Consider the following 16,979-nt stretch of genomic DNA (forward strand, 5'->3'; position numbering starts at 1 on the left):
TAGGATTTTAGTTGGAACTTAAAGGAAGCCAGGGAGGTCAGTAGTTGGAGTCGGGGAGGGGGAGTATTCCAGACATGGGGTTCAGCCAGAGAAAATGTCCAGAACCAAGAGATGGAGTGTCTTGTTCACAGAATAACTAGGAGGCCAGTATCACTGTTGTACGTGTTGGGGGAGTGAGAAGGGCTTTGTGTGCCAAAGAAAGGATTGTATATTTAATCCTGTAGGTGATAGAGAGCCTCCCTGGAGTTATCGAGTAGGGAGTGACATAATCAAATCTGAGCTTTAGGGAAATCGGAGTGGGGAGAGACTTGAGGCAGGCAGATTCTGGTAATAGTCCAGGTATGAAGTGAGTAGTAGCAGTGTCAAAGGAGAGAGCGGAGCGTTAGAGATGCTGCAAAGGTGAAATCAACAGGCAACAGATTGGTTGTGGAGGGGGAGGCGAGGTGGTGAGTGAGAGCGAGAAGAGGACAAATTCTAGATGGCGGGCAGATTTGTGTTGCCCTCTGCTGTAATAGAGAAGGCGCAGTGTTTAAGGCAGGCTTTGGGCGGAGTTTACAGCTCCGCCCCTCCAGAACTCCAATCAGAGGGCGGAGGCACCTGAAGGCGCAGAGAAGGTGTTGAGTATCAGAAATGCCAATCTGGGTGATGGTGAGATTTCCGGTGATCTACCGATCTGGGGAATAAGCACTAGAGTTGAAACCTAGCTGAGCTGCAGCTCAATCAACAAGCATTTATTAAGCGCACAATCAATAAGCTCACAAGCCACAAGCATTTATTAAGAGCATACTGTATACCAGTCGCTGTGGGAATGTAGAGGAAAACCAAACGCGTCTCCCTCCCTCCTGCTCCCCGCTAAGTTTCCATCTCCTTATTTTGTCCGTATTCATTAGAATATAAGCACCTTGACGGCACGAACTGTCCTTTTTTCGTATTGTTTGTAGCGCCTAGTAGGAGGAGCTTAATAAATGCGTATTGACTGAGCCCATCTAAAATAAATAAACAATGATGGTTGGTCCGAGGGCAAGAGGGACTAGCCGTAGGTAGGAGAGTTGGGCAAAGCCTATGAAAGGATATGGCCGAAAGGCGCTAGGGCTTCCAAAAAACCCGAAGCCGCTGAGTCCTCCTCGTAGCCTAGAGCGGCCGGAGAGAAACCTCGGACTTGGCTGGGGCGACTTCCGGGGGGAACTGGAGTCCGGCAACACTTCCGTCCGAGGCTGACTCCCTCCTTTTGTGAGGGCATCCTGGTTTGGCCAGTCGATCACGCGCTCCGGAGCAGAGGGTGAGTCCGGTATATACATGCTAGTGTCTGTCACCGTCATCATCATTATTAACAATAATAATATTTTCCTAGAGGTAATAGGGAGCAACTGAAGGCTTTTGAGCAAGAGAGGAGTAAAATGTTCAAACCTGTGCTCTAGAAATATCATTTTGCTAGCATCTTGGAGGATGCATGAGGGGAGTGGGGAGGTCTAATAATCCAGGCAAGAGGTGATGAAGGAATGAACTTGGGTTGCAGTCATTTTAAGTGGAGAGAAGGGGACAGTATATGAGAGCCCTTTACGGAGGTCGTTGGCAAGACTTTACAACTGACTACTTGGGGGCATGGAGATACAGCATTTGCACAGTTAAATAAATACTTACTGATCATCGGTAGCAGGACAGGCTTCCAGTAGGAGGCAGCACCAGAGATGAGCCTTGGAGGATGCACAAAGAGGATGCACTGCTGTGGCAGCTGGATGTGGGGCAAGGTGAATTTTCCATCAAAGAAATTTCCAACAGAGACAGGGGTAACTACCAGGATCTCAGAGCTATGGCTTGACTCAAAGAGCCAGAAACCACCTGGCCCGAAGGAAACCATTTGTTTTTCAGTAATCGAACTCCCTGGGTACTGTTTTGAGGTGGAATAAAGGGTAATTGGGGTGAGGGGTAAGGGGAAGGACTTGGGGAGGTGATGAGTTCAGTCGTGCTCGACTCTTTATGACCAGTTTTGGAGTTTTCTTGGCAAAGATACTAGAGTGGTTTGCCATTTCCTTCTCCAGCTCACTTTACAGATGAGGAAACTGAGGCAAACAAGGTTAAATGACTTGCCCAGGGTCACACAGCTAGTAAGTGTCTGAGGCCAGATTAGAACTCAGGAAGATGAGCCTGACTCCAGACCCTGCACTGTATCCACTTCGCCACCTAACTGCCCCAGCTGATGAGCAGTGATAAGCAAATGAAGAGGAAGAGAGAGAAAAGCATCAATAAAACACTAAAAAATATAGCAAAGGGAGCTGAAGGAAGTTCAGAAGGTGACCCAGGCAGGTAGTCTCGTTACTAGTGTTCAGTTTAATATGCATTAAGAAAACACATACATGAGATTTCACAATTTTGTATACAAACTTATTTTTCTCTTCTTTGTATATTGAAACATTCACTTTTTATTATGTTAATAATAAAAAACAAAATTTAATGTAAAAAAAAATAGGTTTCAACACCTAAGCTACGATTTAACTCAGCTGTGTGCTTCTGAGAGCCTAAGGACTCCAGAAGAATTGCCTGGCTCTGTGTCATTTGGAAATTTATTTTAATAGATAGTTGATGCCTGTTAGGCCTTTATCAAAGTCACTAATAAAATGTGTAGCAAGCAGCACAAGACGGGTCTTTCAGGAACTCAGATCACAGATCACAGAATTTCAGAACTGGAAGAGACCTGAGCATCTATTTAGACCAACCCTTAACCTGAGGGGGAAAAAGTCAAATCATTAAACATTTTATTAAGCAAGCGCTTTATTAAGTGCCTAGAATACATAGAAAGGCAAAGAAAGACCCTGCTGGTCAGGGAGCTCACAGCCTGATGGAGGAGACAGTGCAAATAACAGTGTACAAATATGATACATATAGAATAAATTGGAGATGTCAAAGGGAAGGTGCTGAGATTAAGGAGGGCTGGGCAAGGTATCCTGCAAGAGCTAGGCTTTTGGTTGAGACTTGAAGGAAGCTAAGGGAGCCAGAAGGTTGAGATGAGGAGTGGACAGCCCTCATTACCTCACCTGGATTATTACAATACCTGCTTGCCAGTCCCCTTGCCTCAAGTCTCTCTCCACTCCTATCCATCCTACACTTAACTAGATCTATCCATGAATATGGTAGAATTTTCATGGTCTTTGAGAAATATGAGGAAGTCCAGGAAGACTTGTATGAGTTGATGCTGAGTGGAATTAGCTGAATCAGGAGAATATACACAAAGAATACAAGTATGCAAATAAAAACAACACTTAAGGCAACTGAACTCAGATGAATTGCGGTGGCTAATATTGGCCCCCAGATAACAGATAATGAATAGACTAACCTCTTGGTTGAGAGGTTCTAAATGCCCAATATACCTTTAGATGAGGCTGGTATTGCTTAACTTTTCCTTTATTACAAGGGAGGGTTTGATAGGTGTTAACCAGTGTAAAAAGTAAAAAAAAAGTCATTAAAACTTTCTTTAAAAAAGAAAAGACTAGACCTGTGATGTACAGTTGTGAGAAAACTTGCATCAGTCTTTGGCTCTGACTACTGGGTTTCTGGTCTACATAACCTCAGTCCTTGGGTAAGGGTCTCTAAAGCTGCAGGGAGAGGTCCAGTTTCCCAGCCACTCAGGGCAAGGTTCAAACAATACAATGAAGTTTTCTCCCAATTCCCACAATGGAATAAGTTTTCTCGTAAGACAGAATTTGGGCTAGACCCATAATTGAATAGAAACTAAGCTAGCTCCAGAATTGAATCACAAGATGAGTCAGTGTAGTTCACTTAATTCCCACAATTATCCACTTGCTGTGCTAATCTCCTCAATTTCAATTGAGTCCAATCTCCTCATTTTATAGATAAGGAAAGGAAGATCCACTGAGGTGAGGTGACCTGCCCAAGGTCACACAGGTAATAAGAGGAGGATTGGGGGGAGATTTGAACCTAAATCCTCTGCCTCGAGAGGTTTTTGCCAGGGCTTTGTACCACAAGGCCTCCTGTACCACAATTCATTACAGATTGTTCTTGGGGAAAAGATGGGAGAGAGATGAGGTCGACGACAGTATAAATTCCAAGCTGAATGGACAGACTTTTCATTAATAGGTCCATGCCACCTGTAAGGCTTCTAGTGTAAAGCAGTGGTAATTCCCTGGTACTCTGTCCATCAGACCACATCTAGAATATACTGTGTTCAATTCAGAGAATGTTTAGCCTGGAAAGGAAAAGATTCAGTGGGGATATGCTAGCCTTCTTTATATAGATCTCAAGGATTTTCATGTGGGAGAAGAGCTATATTTGTTCGGTTTGGCCCCAGAAAGCAGGATAAGGAGTGATGAGTGGAAATTGCAAAGAGGCAGCTTTAGGCTTGATGTCAGGAAAAACTTCCAAACAGTTCAGTTTTTCTTAAAGCGGGAATGGGGTGCTTTGAGAGGTGGTGGATTTCCTTCATTGGCGGTCTCTAGGTAAAGACCAGGTAAAGACTTGTTGGATATGATGGAGTGGGGATTCTACTTCTATAGCCTCCCTTCTGTCCTCTGACACTTCCACCACCCAGGTCATGCTCACAAACAGTTATGCTCTTAGTCTGAGGGGTTGTTATGATCATCATTTTTATTGTACTGTTATGGAAATGCTTGTTTTGTTCTACGAATGGAAAATAAAATAACATTAAAAAAATGAACCCATGACAGGGGTAACTGGAGAGTCCCAGGGTGTGGTTCTGGGGTGGCTGAAGACATGGCTGATTTCACTCACAGCCACGTTTTCTTCTTTCAGTTCTATATGTTCTCCAGGATTTTGCCTGCCCTTATAAGGGAAAGCCAAGAGACAAGGGAATGGAAACCAAACGCCTACCTTCTGAGCTCCAGGTGGGCTTTCCTTTCAGAGATCTTTTTGGGGCTCTAGCCCTTAGTGTGGCCTCAGATCCTTTTTCTTCTCTGTGAGCTTCTCTGTCTGCTAACCTTTTCTCTCTTAAGGCAGAACTCTAAAAACCCAATTCCCAAGACTGAAGCTGTCTCAGTGTGGGGAAGAGGGCTCCCTTTTGGACAGTTCTCTGATAGGCAAGGCATCCTGTCCCCAAACACATATGTGCAGTTTTAGAGAGTTAGTGGGCCTAGCTCCTATGATTTTTCTCTGAGTGATTATGCCCAAGTTGGGGGATTTCCAGCTGTTTTTGACATCCCCCCCCATTTCAGGTTTGGAAGTATGCTCTTGTCATTTCATGTAGTATAATAATATTCCATTTCGTTGACATACCACAGTTCATTTAGCCATCCCCAAGCACTGGCCTTATATGTTGTTGCCAAGGTTCCTTCCCACTCTAAAATTCTGTGATTCTATGGAAATAAATGACAGCTGAGTTGTACCACTGCTGTCAGTTAGCTCTTCATTGAATTGCAGGGGAATGGTATCTACTGTAGTTTCTTGTATAAGGGGGCTATTTCAACTTCTTTGTAAGTCAGGCTGACAGTATCCAGCAGAGTCTCTTAAATATGACTTTTGAACTGCTTTATTTCTGTCTCTACTACCTCTTTTTGAATTCAGTTTACTCTCTGAATTGTTATGAAAATTCCCTTCATTTTCCATCATGCCCTGAGTCACTCACTACCTGGGTCCATGTAAATGGGAGCTTAATCCAGTAATACTTGGAGGATAAAACTAGCAACTTTTTCCCTTGCCTGCAAAAGAACTGCTGCTCTCCCTACATTACTAATTTTTGCCAGTTTGACAGATATATAGTGGGGATCAGGAAAGGGATCCCTTTGTGATCCCTACCAGGTAGTTGTAGGGAACAAGAAAGCCTTCATGTAGAAGGTAACATATGAACTGAATCTTGAAGGAAGACAGATATTTTGGGAGGCTGAGGGCAAGAGAGAGCAATTATGTTCCAGGCATGGGAGACGGCTCTGCCCGGAGGCAGGAGATGGGATGTTGTGGGTGGGGTCAATTTGGCTGGATTACAGAGTGTGGGAGGGAGAGTCCAGTGAGACTGGAGAGACAGTTTGGGGCCAGGTTGTAAAGGGTTTTGAAAAGGAGATAGAGGAATTTATATTTTATCCCAGAGGGAATAGGAAGCCACTGGAATTGATTAAGTGGAGGAGTGACAGAGCCAAATCTGCTCTTAAAGAAGGTCATTTTGGTAGCAGTGTATAGGATGAACCAGAGAGGGGAGAATCTTAAGACGAGAAGATAAATTAGGAAGCTGTTAACAATAATCTAACAAGAGGTGATAAGAGTCTAAGCTATAGTGGCAGGTGTATGAGTAGAGAGAAGGGCTAGGAAGTGAGATATTTGGAGATAGAGATGGCAAGATTTTGCAACTGATGGATATATGGGGTGGGGGAAAGTAAAGAATCAAGGATAATGCCAAGGTTACAAATCTGGGAGCCCAGAAGGATGGATGGTGGTACCTTTGACAAAAATAGAGATACTTAGAAGATGGGAGGTATTAGGGGAAAATAATTAGCTCTGTTGTGGACATTTTGAATTTGAGATATCTTTGAGACATCAAGTTTGAAACATCTAGTAGGCGATTAGTGAAATAGTACTGAAGCTCGAGAGAGACACCAGTAATGGATATAGAGATCTGTGAGTCATCTTCATAGAGATATTAATTAAACCCACTGGAGCTGATGAGGTTGCCAAAACAATAAGGGGTAGAGAGAGAGAAGAGAAAAGGGCCTAGAACAGAGCCTAGGGGAATACCCACGTTAGAAGGAGTGTTATGATGAGCCAGCAGAGGAGCCTGAGAAAGAGCAGTCAGGTTAGAAGAGAACCAGGAGAGAGAAATGTCACAAAAACCCAGAGAAGAGAGTGCCAAGAAAAAGATCAATAGAATCAATATGGCCAATAGGTCAAGGAGAATGAGGAGAAAAGAACATCATTTTGGGGACTGAAGAGATTCATTCATTGGTAACTTTGAAAAGAGCAGTTTTATTTGGGGGTTAGTGGACAGATTGCACAGGGTTGATGCAGTGAGTGATAGGAGAGGAGGTATAGGAAGCAAGTGTAGGCAGCTTTTCCTTTTTCTAGTTTGGCTTAGAAAGGGAAAAGGTATACAGAATGATGGCTTGAGGTGATGCTAGAGTCTAATGAAGGTTTTTTTAAGAGTAGGAGAGACTTGGGTATGTTTGAAAGCAGTAGGGAAGGCAGCAGTAAATCGGGAAAGGTTGAATATTTGAGAGAGAGAGAGAGAGGTGAGGGGGTTGCAACTTGCTGAAGAAAAATGGATAATATGAGGTCAAGTGTACATGTAGAGGGCTTGGCTTTTGCAAGGACAAGGGCTACTTCGTTGTCAGATATTAGGGGAAAGGAGTCAAGAGTGGAGCTAATGTCATGGGATTTTGAAATGAAGAGAATGGGAGAAGAAGGAGCTCACATTTGATAGCCTCAGTTTCCTCAGTAAAGTTAGAGGTCAGATTTTTATCTGAGAGAAGGGGAGGTGGAGAGATGAAGGTATAGGAGGCTTAAGGAGGGAAGAGAAGGTTTCAAATAGCTTCTATGAAGAGTGAGATAATGAATCCGTTAGAGATAAAAACTTTTCTCTGCTGCAGTGAGGGCCCAGTGAATTTAAAATGTACCCAGTCATCCCCGTTATGTGACCTCCTCCAAGTCCTTTCAACAGCCCAGCAGCCCATGAGTGTGGGCAGAGGAGGTAGGTGGTGGGAGTAATCCAGGCTGAAGTTTGGCAAAAAGATGGGCCATGATAGGACAAGGGGTGAGGGATTTGAGAGCAGTGAACAGTGTAGAGTTGACTAACTCTAATTCAGTATAGTTGGCTGACTGTAGAGTCAGGATTGGAAAGGGAGGAGAGTAAAATCAGGGCAGGGTGAGACTGGAGGTCTTGATGATACAGAATAGGTTTAGTAGGGTGAGGTCATAGGGAGAGAGGGAATGATAGGAGGAATTAGGAGGGGTATTGCCCACTTTGTGGGAATCTGGGCCTCCCTGGATTCCTTTAACTTTGTTAGCATTAGACCTTGTTAGCTTTATATTTACATTAGCTTTCAATTTAAAATGCATTAGTTTCTCACAACCCTTATCCACTGTTTCCCATTTGAATATTTGTTTTTGTCTCGGCCCCCTTTTAAAACGCTGTTCTCCTTATGGCATGTTGAGTCTGTTTCTCCTCAACCATTTTGAAATTCTGGGCTCGCCTTGAATCCTTGCTCTCTGAAAAGCTACCAGTGAGCTCTGGTGCTTTCAAGGCAGGCTGAGCCTTCCTGTCCATTACCAGCTGCTGAGTCTCTCAGATGAGAAGTGAGTAAAGGAGCTCGGTGACCTTTACATTCCGAGCTCAGTCTCGACTCTTCTTCCTTAGGCTGTCTGGCACATTTTTGTTTGCCAAGTCTACAGTTTCACGGAAGCTCACAAAGGTTTTTTTCCCAGAAGTATTCATGGATAAATCTGAACTTTTGTTTGTTTTCAGGGACTTGTAAAAGGCTCTTCCTTTTTTTGGAAGGAACTCCTGAACTCTAGCTAACTGCCTGGACAAAGAGCTTGTTAGAAACTTTGTGTGCTGTTCTTTGGAGCTTTTCCACAGCCCTCTTGTCAGCTCTGATGAGGATAATGGAGATTTTCATCGTCTACATTTGGGGGAGATATTCTTTGGGGGTAATGCCTCTAAGTTTTTGCAATCTAAACTCCATTTTATCTAGCTTCTTCTTTATCCTATTCTCTGTCCCTTTAGAGGACTTTCTATCTTAGCTGTAATTCCCTTTGTTTGAATGTGAGTTATTTTTTGAACAGGATAAATGCTACTCACTGAGAACAGCTTCCTAACAATTAGTGCTATCCCAAAGTAAAAAAGGGGGTCGGTTTCCCTTCGTTGGAGATCTCCGAGCAGAGGTCTGCGAGGCTGACCCCAGGGCCGAGGATGGTAACTCTCCCTGAAGCTGCAGCAGTAACATGTTGTTTCAGGAATCAGTGGTGTTTGAGGATGTGGCTGTCTACCTCACCCAGGAGGAGTGGGACTGTCTGCACCCTGCTCAGAGGTGTCTCTACAGAGATGTGATGCTGGACAATTATGAGAACATGGCCTCACTAGGTAAGGCCTTTCTTTGAGACTCAGGCCTGAGCTTCTTAGCTGTCTGCTTTATAATAACCATGGGGTCCAAAGGATTTGGGTGACTTAGGGCTTAGTATTTAGGGATTAAGGATTCTTGATCTTATATTGGCACAGAAAGGATCTCCCTTCTGTTCCTTGACCATACCCTGTTCTATACAGAGCTAGAAATGGGTTGCTTCCTTGACTTCTCCATGACCCTGCACATTTCCCATCCTCTGAATTCCCTCTAGGAGACTAGCCTCACTGTCTTTGGCCCAGAACTGTCACCAAGATCCAATTTGGACATCCCCAGAGGTGAGAGTTTCCTACACTTCTCATAAGTTGAAGACATGAGCTAATAGTTTCCAGGGCCCAGGTCACCTTCCTCCTCGACCTCCCTCATCCTATGGGTAGTACAGTCCTGGAATTCTTCCAGAGGGTGCACAGGTCTTTCTAGGCCTTGCTGTTGAAGTCTCTCTGGACAGTTCTTTACTCCTCCCACCTGGTGCCTATAGATCCAAGGGCTGGGCCTGAGCTTGGGTTAGCCCTGTTAACCCAGGACAAACCACGAGGTCCTATTTTCTTTCTCACAAGCAGGATTTCCTGTGTCCAAACCTGATGTGATCTTCTGGCTGGAGCAAGGAGAAGAGCCATGGGTTTTGGACATACAAGGAACTACCAGGAGAGAGACCTTGTGAGACAGCTGCTTAGGTGAGTTAGTAAGTAGAGAACATTTCCTTCCTTTAGTCTTGTTTATTGTGTCATCATTTTACAGAGGAGGAAATTGAGGCAGACAGAGTTAAATGACTCGCCGAGGGCCACACGGCTAGTGTCTGAGGCCAGATTTGAACTCAGGAAAGTGAGTCTTCCTGATTCTAGGCCTGGAACTAACTTGCAAAGCTCCCATTCTATGTTCCTTAGTGTACTAAGTGGTTTTAGAGACAAAGAAATAAAAGGCATAATCCTAGCTTTGGGAGAGTTCATTCTTAGGTTTGGGTAAATGGAAACAGAAACAAATGAAACAATTAGGAAACTATTATGGGCACCATATGGAGCAATGGTAGAACAAGACATTACCAGTACACATAAGTGCCAAGGAAATGCTGGGCTAATCAAGGCGGGCTTATTGGAGAAGATGACAGTTGAGTTTTGTTTTGTAGGAATCATTGGACGTGGGTTGACAGCAGAGGAGGAAGAATTATTTTAGCTGGAAAGAGCAAGGAAGAGGAATGGTTTAGAAACAGGAAGGAGGAAGGTGGGGGTGGGGGAAAGAGATCGACTTAATTGGAGTAGAGTGTACCAGGTGGAAGTAACCAAACATGGATCATCGACCAAGCATTGAGCGAGGGATCTGAAGACTACCTCTGTACTTTCCCCCTTTGTAGCAATGGGAGCAATTGGCTAAAACTATGTTTTAATAGTTAACTGCATAAAGTTTAGTAGTCAATAAGCATTTATTAACCATCTACAGTGTGCCAGGTACTGTACTCGGCAGTGGGGATTGATGGTTGTCCTTCGTTCTTGAAGAGGACCAAAATGGCATCGCTCTGCTAGAGTCAAGTTTCCGTGGGTCCTATGGGAGATAAAAGACAGCTCCTGCTCTTGAGGATGTCACGATCTCCTGGGGCAGACAGCAAGCAAGCAGGGCATTCTGGCAGTTCTGATTAGTTTGTCATCTGCCAGTGTCGAGATGAAGGAAGGACTTTGATTGTGTGTGATGCTGTGACAGGGACTGCACAGAGGATTTGAAAACATCTGTGCTGGGGCCAGCTAGGAGACACAGTGGATAGACCACCTGCCCTGGAGGTAGGAGGACCTGAGTTCAAATCCTGCCTCACACGTGATTTGTGGGACCCTGGGCAAGTCCCTTAACTTTGATTGCCTCGCAAAAACAAACAAACAAAGCATTATATGTAATGGGGACAGGCTAGAAGCATTTCCAGTAAGATCGGGGATGAAACAAGGATGTCCATTATCACCAGTGTTATTCAACATTGTACTGGAAACGTTAGCCTTAGCAATAAGAGAAGAGAAAGAAATTGAAGGCATGAGAATAGGCAAAGAAGAAACAAAGCTATCACTCTTTGTAGATGACATGATGATATACTTAGAGAATCCTAGAGAATCAAGTAAAAAACTACTTGAAATAATAAACAACTTTAGCAAAGTTGCAGGCTATAAAATAAACCCACATAAATCATCAGCATTTCTCTATATTACCAACAAAGCCCAACAGCAAGAGATAGAAAGAGAAATCCCATTTAAACTTACTGTAGACATTATAAAATATTTAGGAGTCTACCTCCCAAAACAAACCCAGGAACTCTATGAACACAATTACAAAACACTTTTCACACAAATAAAATCAGATCTAAATAATTGGAAAAATCAGTTGCTCATGGGTAGGCCGAGCTAATATAATAAAAATGACAATCCTACCTAAGCTAATTTACTTATTCAGTGCCATACCAATCAAACTACCAAAAAATTATTTTATAGAGTTAGAAAAAATAATAACAAGATTCATTTGGAAAAACAAAAGGTCCAGAATATCAAAGGAACTAATGAAAAGAAATGCAGGGGAAGGTGGCCTAGCAATTCCAGATCTTAAATTGTATTATAAAGCAGCAATCATCAAAACTGCTTGGTACTGGCTAAGAAATAGGGAGGTGGATCAGTGGAATAGGTTAAATATGCAAGACACAGTAGTCAATGACTATAGTAATCTATTATTTGATAAACCCAAAGACCCCAGCTTCTGGGATAAGAACCCACTCTTTGAAAAAAACTGCTGGGAAAACTGGAAAAGAGTATGGCAGAAACTAGGCATAGACCAAATATCCACCATACCAAAATACCAAAATAAAGTCAAAATGGGTTCATGACTTAGATATAAAGGCTGATACCATAAGTAAACTGGGAGAACAAGGAATAGTTTACCTATCAGATCTATGGAGAACAGAAGAATTCATGACCAAACAGGAGATAGAGAACATTATGAAAAGTAAAATGGATAATTTTGGTTACATTAAATTGAAAAGTTTTTGTATAAACAAAGCCAATGCAGCTAAGATTAAAAGGAAGGTAGAAAATTGGGAAAGAATTTTTACAACCAATCTCTCTGATAAAGGCCTCATTTCTAAAATATGAAGAGAATTAAGACAAATTTATGTCTTAAGACAAAATAATGGCTTTCCCCAATTGATAAATGGTCAAAGGATATGAACAGACAGTTCTCAGATGAAGAAATTAAAGCCATCTATAGTCATATGAAAAAATGCTCTAAATCATTATTGATTAGAGAAATGAAAATCAAAACAACTCTGAGGTACCACATCACACCTATCAGATTGAGCAACATGACAAAACAGGAAAATGATAAATGTTGGAGAAATGTGGGAAAATTGGAATGCTAATACATTGTTGGTGGAGTTGTGAAAGGATCCAACCATTTTGGAAAACAATTTGGAACTATGCCCAAAGGACTACAAAAATGTGCATACCCTTTGACTCAGCAATAGCACTTCTAGGGCTATATCCCAAAGAGATCATAAAAATGGGAAAAGGACCCACATGTACAAAAATATTCATAGCAGCTCTTTTTGTGGTGGCAAAGAATTGGAAATTGAGAGGATGCCCATCAATTGGGAACGGCTGAGCAAGTTGTGGTATATGAATGTAATGGAATACTATTGTGCTATAAGAAATGATGAACAGGCTGACTTCAGAAAAACCTGGAAAGACTTATATGGTCTGATGCTGAGTGAAGTGAGCAGAACCAAGAGGTCTTTGTACACAATAACAGCGACGTTATGCAATGACTAATATTGTTAAACTGAACCCTTCTCAGCATTACAAGGATCTAAGATATCTCCAGAGGCCTCGGGATGGAAAACACTGTCCACATCCAAAGAAAGAACTATGGAAGTCAAATCATTATCACTTATTTTTGCCTTCTGTTGAGTTTTGTTTCATCTTTCTGATGGTTCCTCTTGTTGGTTTTAATTTTTACTTACAACTTCACTAATGTGAAAGCCTATATCAGATTGTGTGCCGTCTTGGAGAGGGTGGGGGGGAGGAAGGGGGAGAAAAATTTTCAACTCAAAAGCATATGGAAGTGATTGTTGATAAAATAAATTAATAAAATTTTCAAAAAAGAAAAAAAAAAGGAAAAACAAGCAAACAACCCCCCTCCAAAAAAACCCCCCATCTGTGCTACATGTAACCAGACTCATTGTTTATACAGTCCAGGATCCTGACTCTTAATAGTGGTCTTTAGGGTCAAGTTGTGGGAGGTCTTAGTTGTTGTACTGGTTGTTATCATCAGCATTTTAAGTACATGCTCCTATAACATTCTAAATTTGCCTAATAATGTCTTTTGGATTTTTTCTCCCTTTAAATCCTTATTACAGTAACGTTGGTCAATCAGTTTAGTAAACTCTGGGTGGTAGTCCTTGGCCAGTCAGGTAGAGGCAAAAGGGTGTGGCTATCTGGGTAGAATTCCCCATTTGATCAGATTGAATATTTGGCTCTGAATAACACCTGAGCTTGGAATATATGTGATAAGTGTTGAGTTCTGTATTATAGACCCAATTAGTTTATCAGCCCAATAATATACCTTCTAAAAGAGTTCTCAGAGATTCATTAGACTTGAATTCTTCTTCCCTCAAACATGTGGTTCTTACCCCAACAGGCTTTATGTTCATACATTTTCAATGATCTTACTCTTTATTATAGATGCTTATACTTGCCTGATACAGAAATAAGATTCACTGGTCTGTAATTCCCCAGATTCCCTTCTGGATGAACCAAAGTGCTAGCAATTCACTGGTCTTGCATACAGCAGTAATTTGTAAGGGCAGATTATATATTTTGGCCACTGATTCTATAGTTCTGCTTTCATAACTTCCTATTGCCTGATATTTGATTATGTTGAGTTATCTAGTCCTGTCTACATTAGATCTGGAACATCTGGTATATTTGTATTTACCATTGTTTGAGCTTAGAACCCTGAACTGTCTATTCCAAAAGTTCGTAAGTAGAAATCTTTCTCATGTCTCCCCCATGAAATAGCAAAGCAAATACATGTTTTCATTCCTCTGCCCTTTTTCCATCCCTGATCACGTGACCTGGTGATCCTATCACCAGGTGGCTGTGTGTATGCTCTGTCTTCTTATGATGACAGATTTAAAGGGCCTGTTTTTGAGTCCTTTGCAAAGTATTCCTTGAATTCTTTTACTCAGTTCATGCCTTGTTTACCCATGGCCTGCCACATTCTGCAGCTTCTCCATTCTTCTTGCTTGGGCAGCCTTCTCAATTTAAAAAAGTTTTTCTCCTTGGGTGGATTCTTTCCCATTACTAATCTGTTAAATCCTAGTGATCTTTAGAATTTAATAATAACCACTAAATTTATGTAGGCTGTAAAGGCTATAATTACTTGTTTAAATAGTTCAGGGTGAATTTGTTTTAATTGTATGCCACATCTTTTTCTCAGACTTCTTGATTTTTACTAATTCTGATCTTAGCTCTGCTGATGTCTTCCTGACAGAGACAGCCTTTTTAGGGAGATAGTCACACCAGTAAAACACCTTCTATCTGCTAAGATATGGTATTATAAAGGTGCTTACTATGCCCAGCACCTAATGATTTTTTTTTGTCAGAGTATGTGTTCATGCTATAAAGCATGAGGTTTCTATGAAATCTGCTGGCTTCCCTCATTTCTTCTTCCCAAAGCATGCTGTCCTATAGCCAAATGTATATTGACTTAATTTGGAGAGTCATAATTAATTTTTTCTGCAAAATTTCTCAATTCCTTCATCCTTAGTAACTGATGTTGGTGCATAAGTTGCAATTATTTTCATGGTGGCCATTTTGCAGATATTTGTCCTTAGTACTGCTACATATGATGACCTATGAGATGTTGTTTCTTATTGCTTCTAGCAACTTGATAAAACCTGCTCTGCTAGCTCCTTTATTAGCTTCTCCAAGGAATGCCTGTGAGCCATCCTCCCATTGCTGCAACTTCCTTTTTTTGGGTTTCATTTATAGCAAGAATGTCAAGATTAATGTGATTCACCTTTCTAACAATATGCCTACTCATTGGTCACTAGCTAAGAACATCACATTTAGAAAACCATTGGTCAAACTGTGCTTCTTCGCATCCTTTCTCCTGGTCATGCCAGCATCACTGCAGAAACAAAGCTGCCCATTTCACATTTTTCTTTGTTTCATGAGTCGCTGTGGCCAGAAAATTTCATTAGCTGGTAGCCAGTTAACTGGCAATGGGCTTCTCCATAACTATTGAGATTGAACCTTGGAAAATAGACTCAGTCTCTTGCCAGAGCTAGCCATTCTAGAATTTCTAGCGTGGTAAAGGCTTCAAGAGTTTACATTCAGCTTTCATAGCCTTCAGGAACCCAGAACCACGTCCGTGACATAGAGATTCATCAGAATAAGACTGGAGGAGCTGAACAATTTAATTCTAAACTATTTAAATATGTAACTGAAATCTCTATGGGAAATGGGGAACAGAAATTGCATTGATACTAACTATAATATTTTTATTCAGAAGATTAGTTAATATAAAGTAATTGGGAAGGGAAAAGGAAACACTCATTTATTAAATGCCTACCTACTAAGTGCCAGGCAGTGTTGTAAGCACTTTACAAATATTATCTCATTTGACCAATTACCACAAAAAGGACCCCTCAAGAACCTAGGGATCTCCTTAATCATCAAACATCTGACTTACTTAGTAGAGAGAGATGGCCGCCACAGGCAACGCTGGGTTAGAATATAAACTTATTTGGGACTTGAACACATTCTCTAAAAACCTTAACTGAATCCTACTCTTCTTACTTGCTGACTTGCTGAAACTCCTTTGCTTCACAAATAAATTCCCTGAAAAAGCTGTTTATACTTACTTGATGCCTCTGTGTCTCTTCCCACTCTTTTCTAAACCCTCTGCAAACCAGCTCCTGGTCTCATCATTCAACTGAAGCAGAGTTACCAGTGCTCCCTTAACTGCCAAATCAAATGGCCTTCTTTTCTCAGTCCTTAGTGTTCTTGATCTTTCTACAGTATTTGACCCTGCTGACTACTTTCTCTTCCTGGATACTTTCTCTCTGGATTTTCTTCACTCTGCTTTCTCTTGGCTCTCTTCTTGCCTGTCTGATTATTTTTCAGTTTGTTTTGTAGGTCTTCATTCATAGCACACCCACCAATTGGGGGTAATTTTCCTAAAGCACTATTTGAGGCCTTCTTTTATATTCTCTTATCCCGTCAGCTCCCGTGGATTCAGTTATCATCTCTATGCAGTTGACAATCAGATCTATTTTTTCAGTCTTTGTCTCTCTCCTAAGATATAGTCCTATATCATCAATTGTTTATTAGACATTTCAAACTAACTGTCCCATAGACATCTCAGATGCATGTCCAAAACATAACTCATTATCTTTTCCCCAAAATCTACACCTCTTCCATACTTCCTTATTACTCTTAATGATACCCCAATACTTCTAGTCACTCAGATTCACACCCTTGGCATCATATCTCTTTCCCCACCCTACGTATCCAATCAGTTGCCAAATCCCATAATTTCTTTCCCCACAACATCTCTCTCACTTGTCTTCTTTTCTCTATTCACACAGCTACCACTTTAGTTCAGTTCCTCTATCTTGGACTATTTCAATATCCAATTGGCCTCCCTGCCTCATCTCTTCCTATTCTAACCTCTATACAGATCTCAAGAGTCTCTTTCCAGAAAGTGGTCTAGTCATGTTAGCCCCTTCTCCTTGCATGTTTAAACTCCAATGGCTCTGTATTACCTCTAGGATGAAATTTCAATTCTTCTTATGGGCATTTAAAGCTCTTAACAACATGGCCCCTTTCTGTGTTTCTATATGCTATTCCTTTCTGTGTTCTGTGGCAGGAATGGCTACTCTTA

The 16,979-nt window shown here is 41.6% G+C and overlaps 1 protein-coding gene across 5 annotated transcripts in view; it reads left to right on the plus strand.

Annotated features, from left to right (window-relative positions):
- Nucleotides 1–593: 593 nt before the first annotated feature.
- LOC110214110 (uncharacterized) overlaps nt 594–16,979 on the plus strand; it is a 47,312-nt gene continuing 30,926 nt past the window's right edge. For 2 of the 5 annotated variants that reach the window (XR_013486379.1, XR_002326193.2), the window contains exons 1-4: nt 614–1,279; nt 4,765–4,856; nt 8,908–9,034; nt 9,632–9,745. The gene's annotated coding sequence lies outside the window, so the exon portion shown is untranslated. Of the gene's footprint in view, nt 1,280–4,764; nt 4,857–8,907; nt 9,035–9,631; nt 9,746–10,505; nt 11,350–16,979 lie in introns of those variants that run through there. The other 3 variants (XR_002326196.2, XM_020994814.2, XR_002326192.2) reach the window with 3 other exon arrangements.

The sequence above is a fragment of the Phascolarctos cinereus genome, unplaced genomic scaffold (assembly GCF_003287225.1).
Source record: "Phascolarctos cinereus isolate Bilbo 61053 unplaced genomic scaffold, phaCin_HiC Scaffold_4;HRSCAF=312, whole genome shotgun sequence".
NCBI lineage: Eukaryota > Metazoa > Chordata > Mammalia > Diprotodontia > Phascolarctidae > Phascolarctos > Phascolarctos cinereus.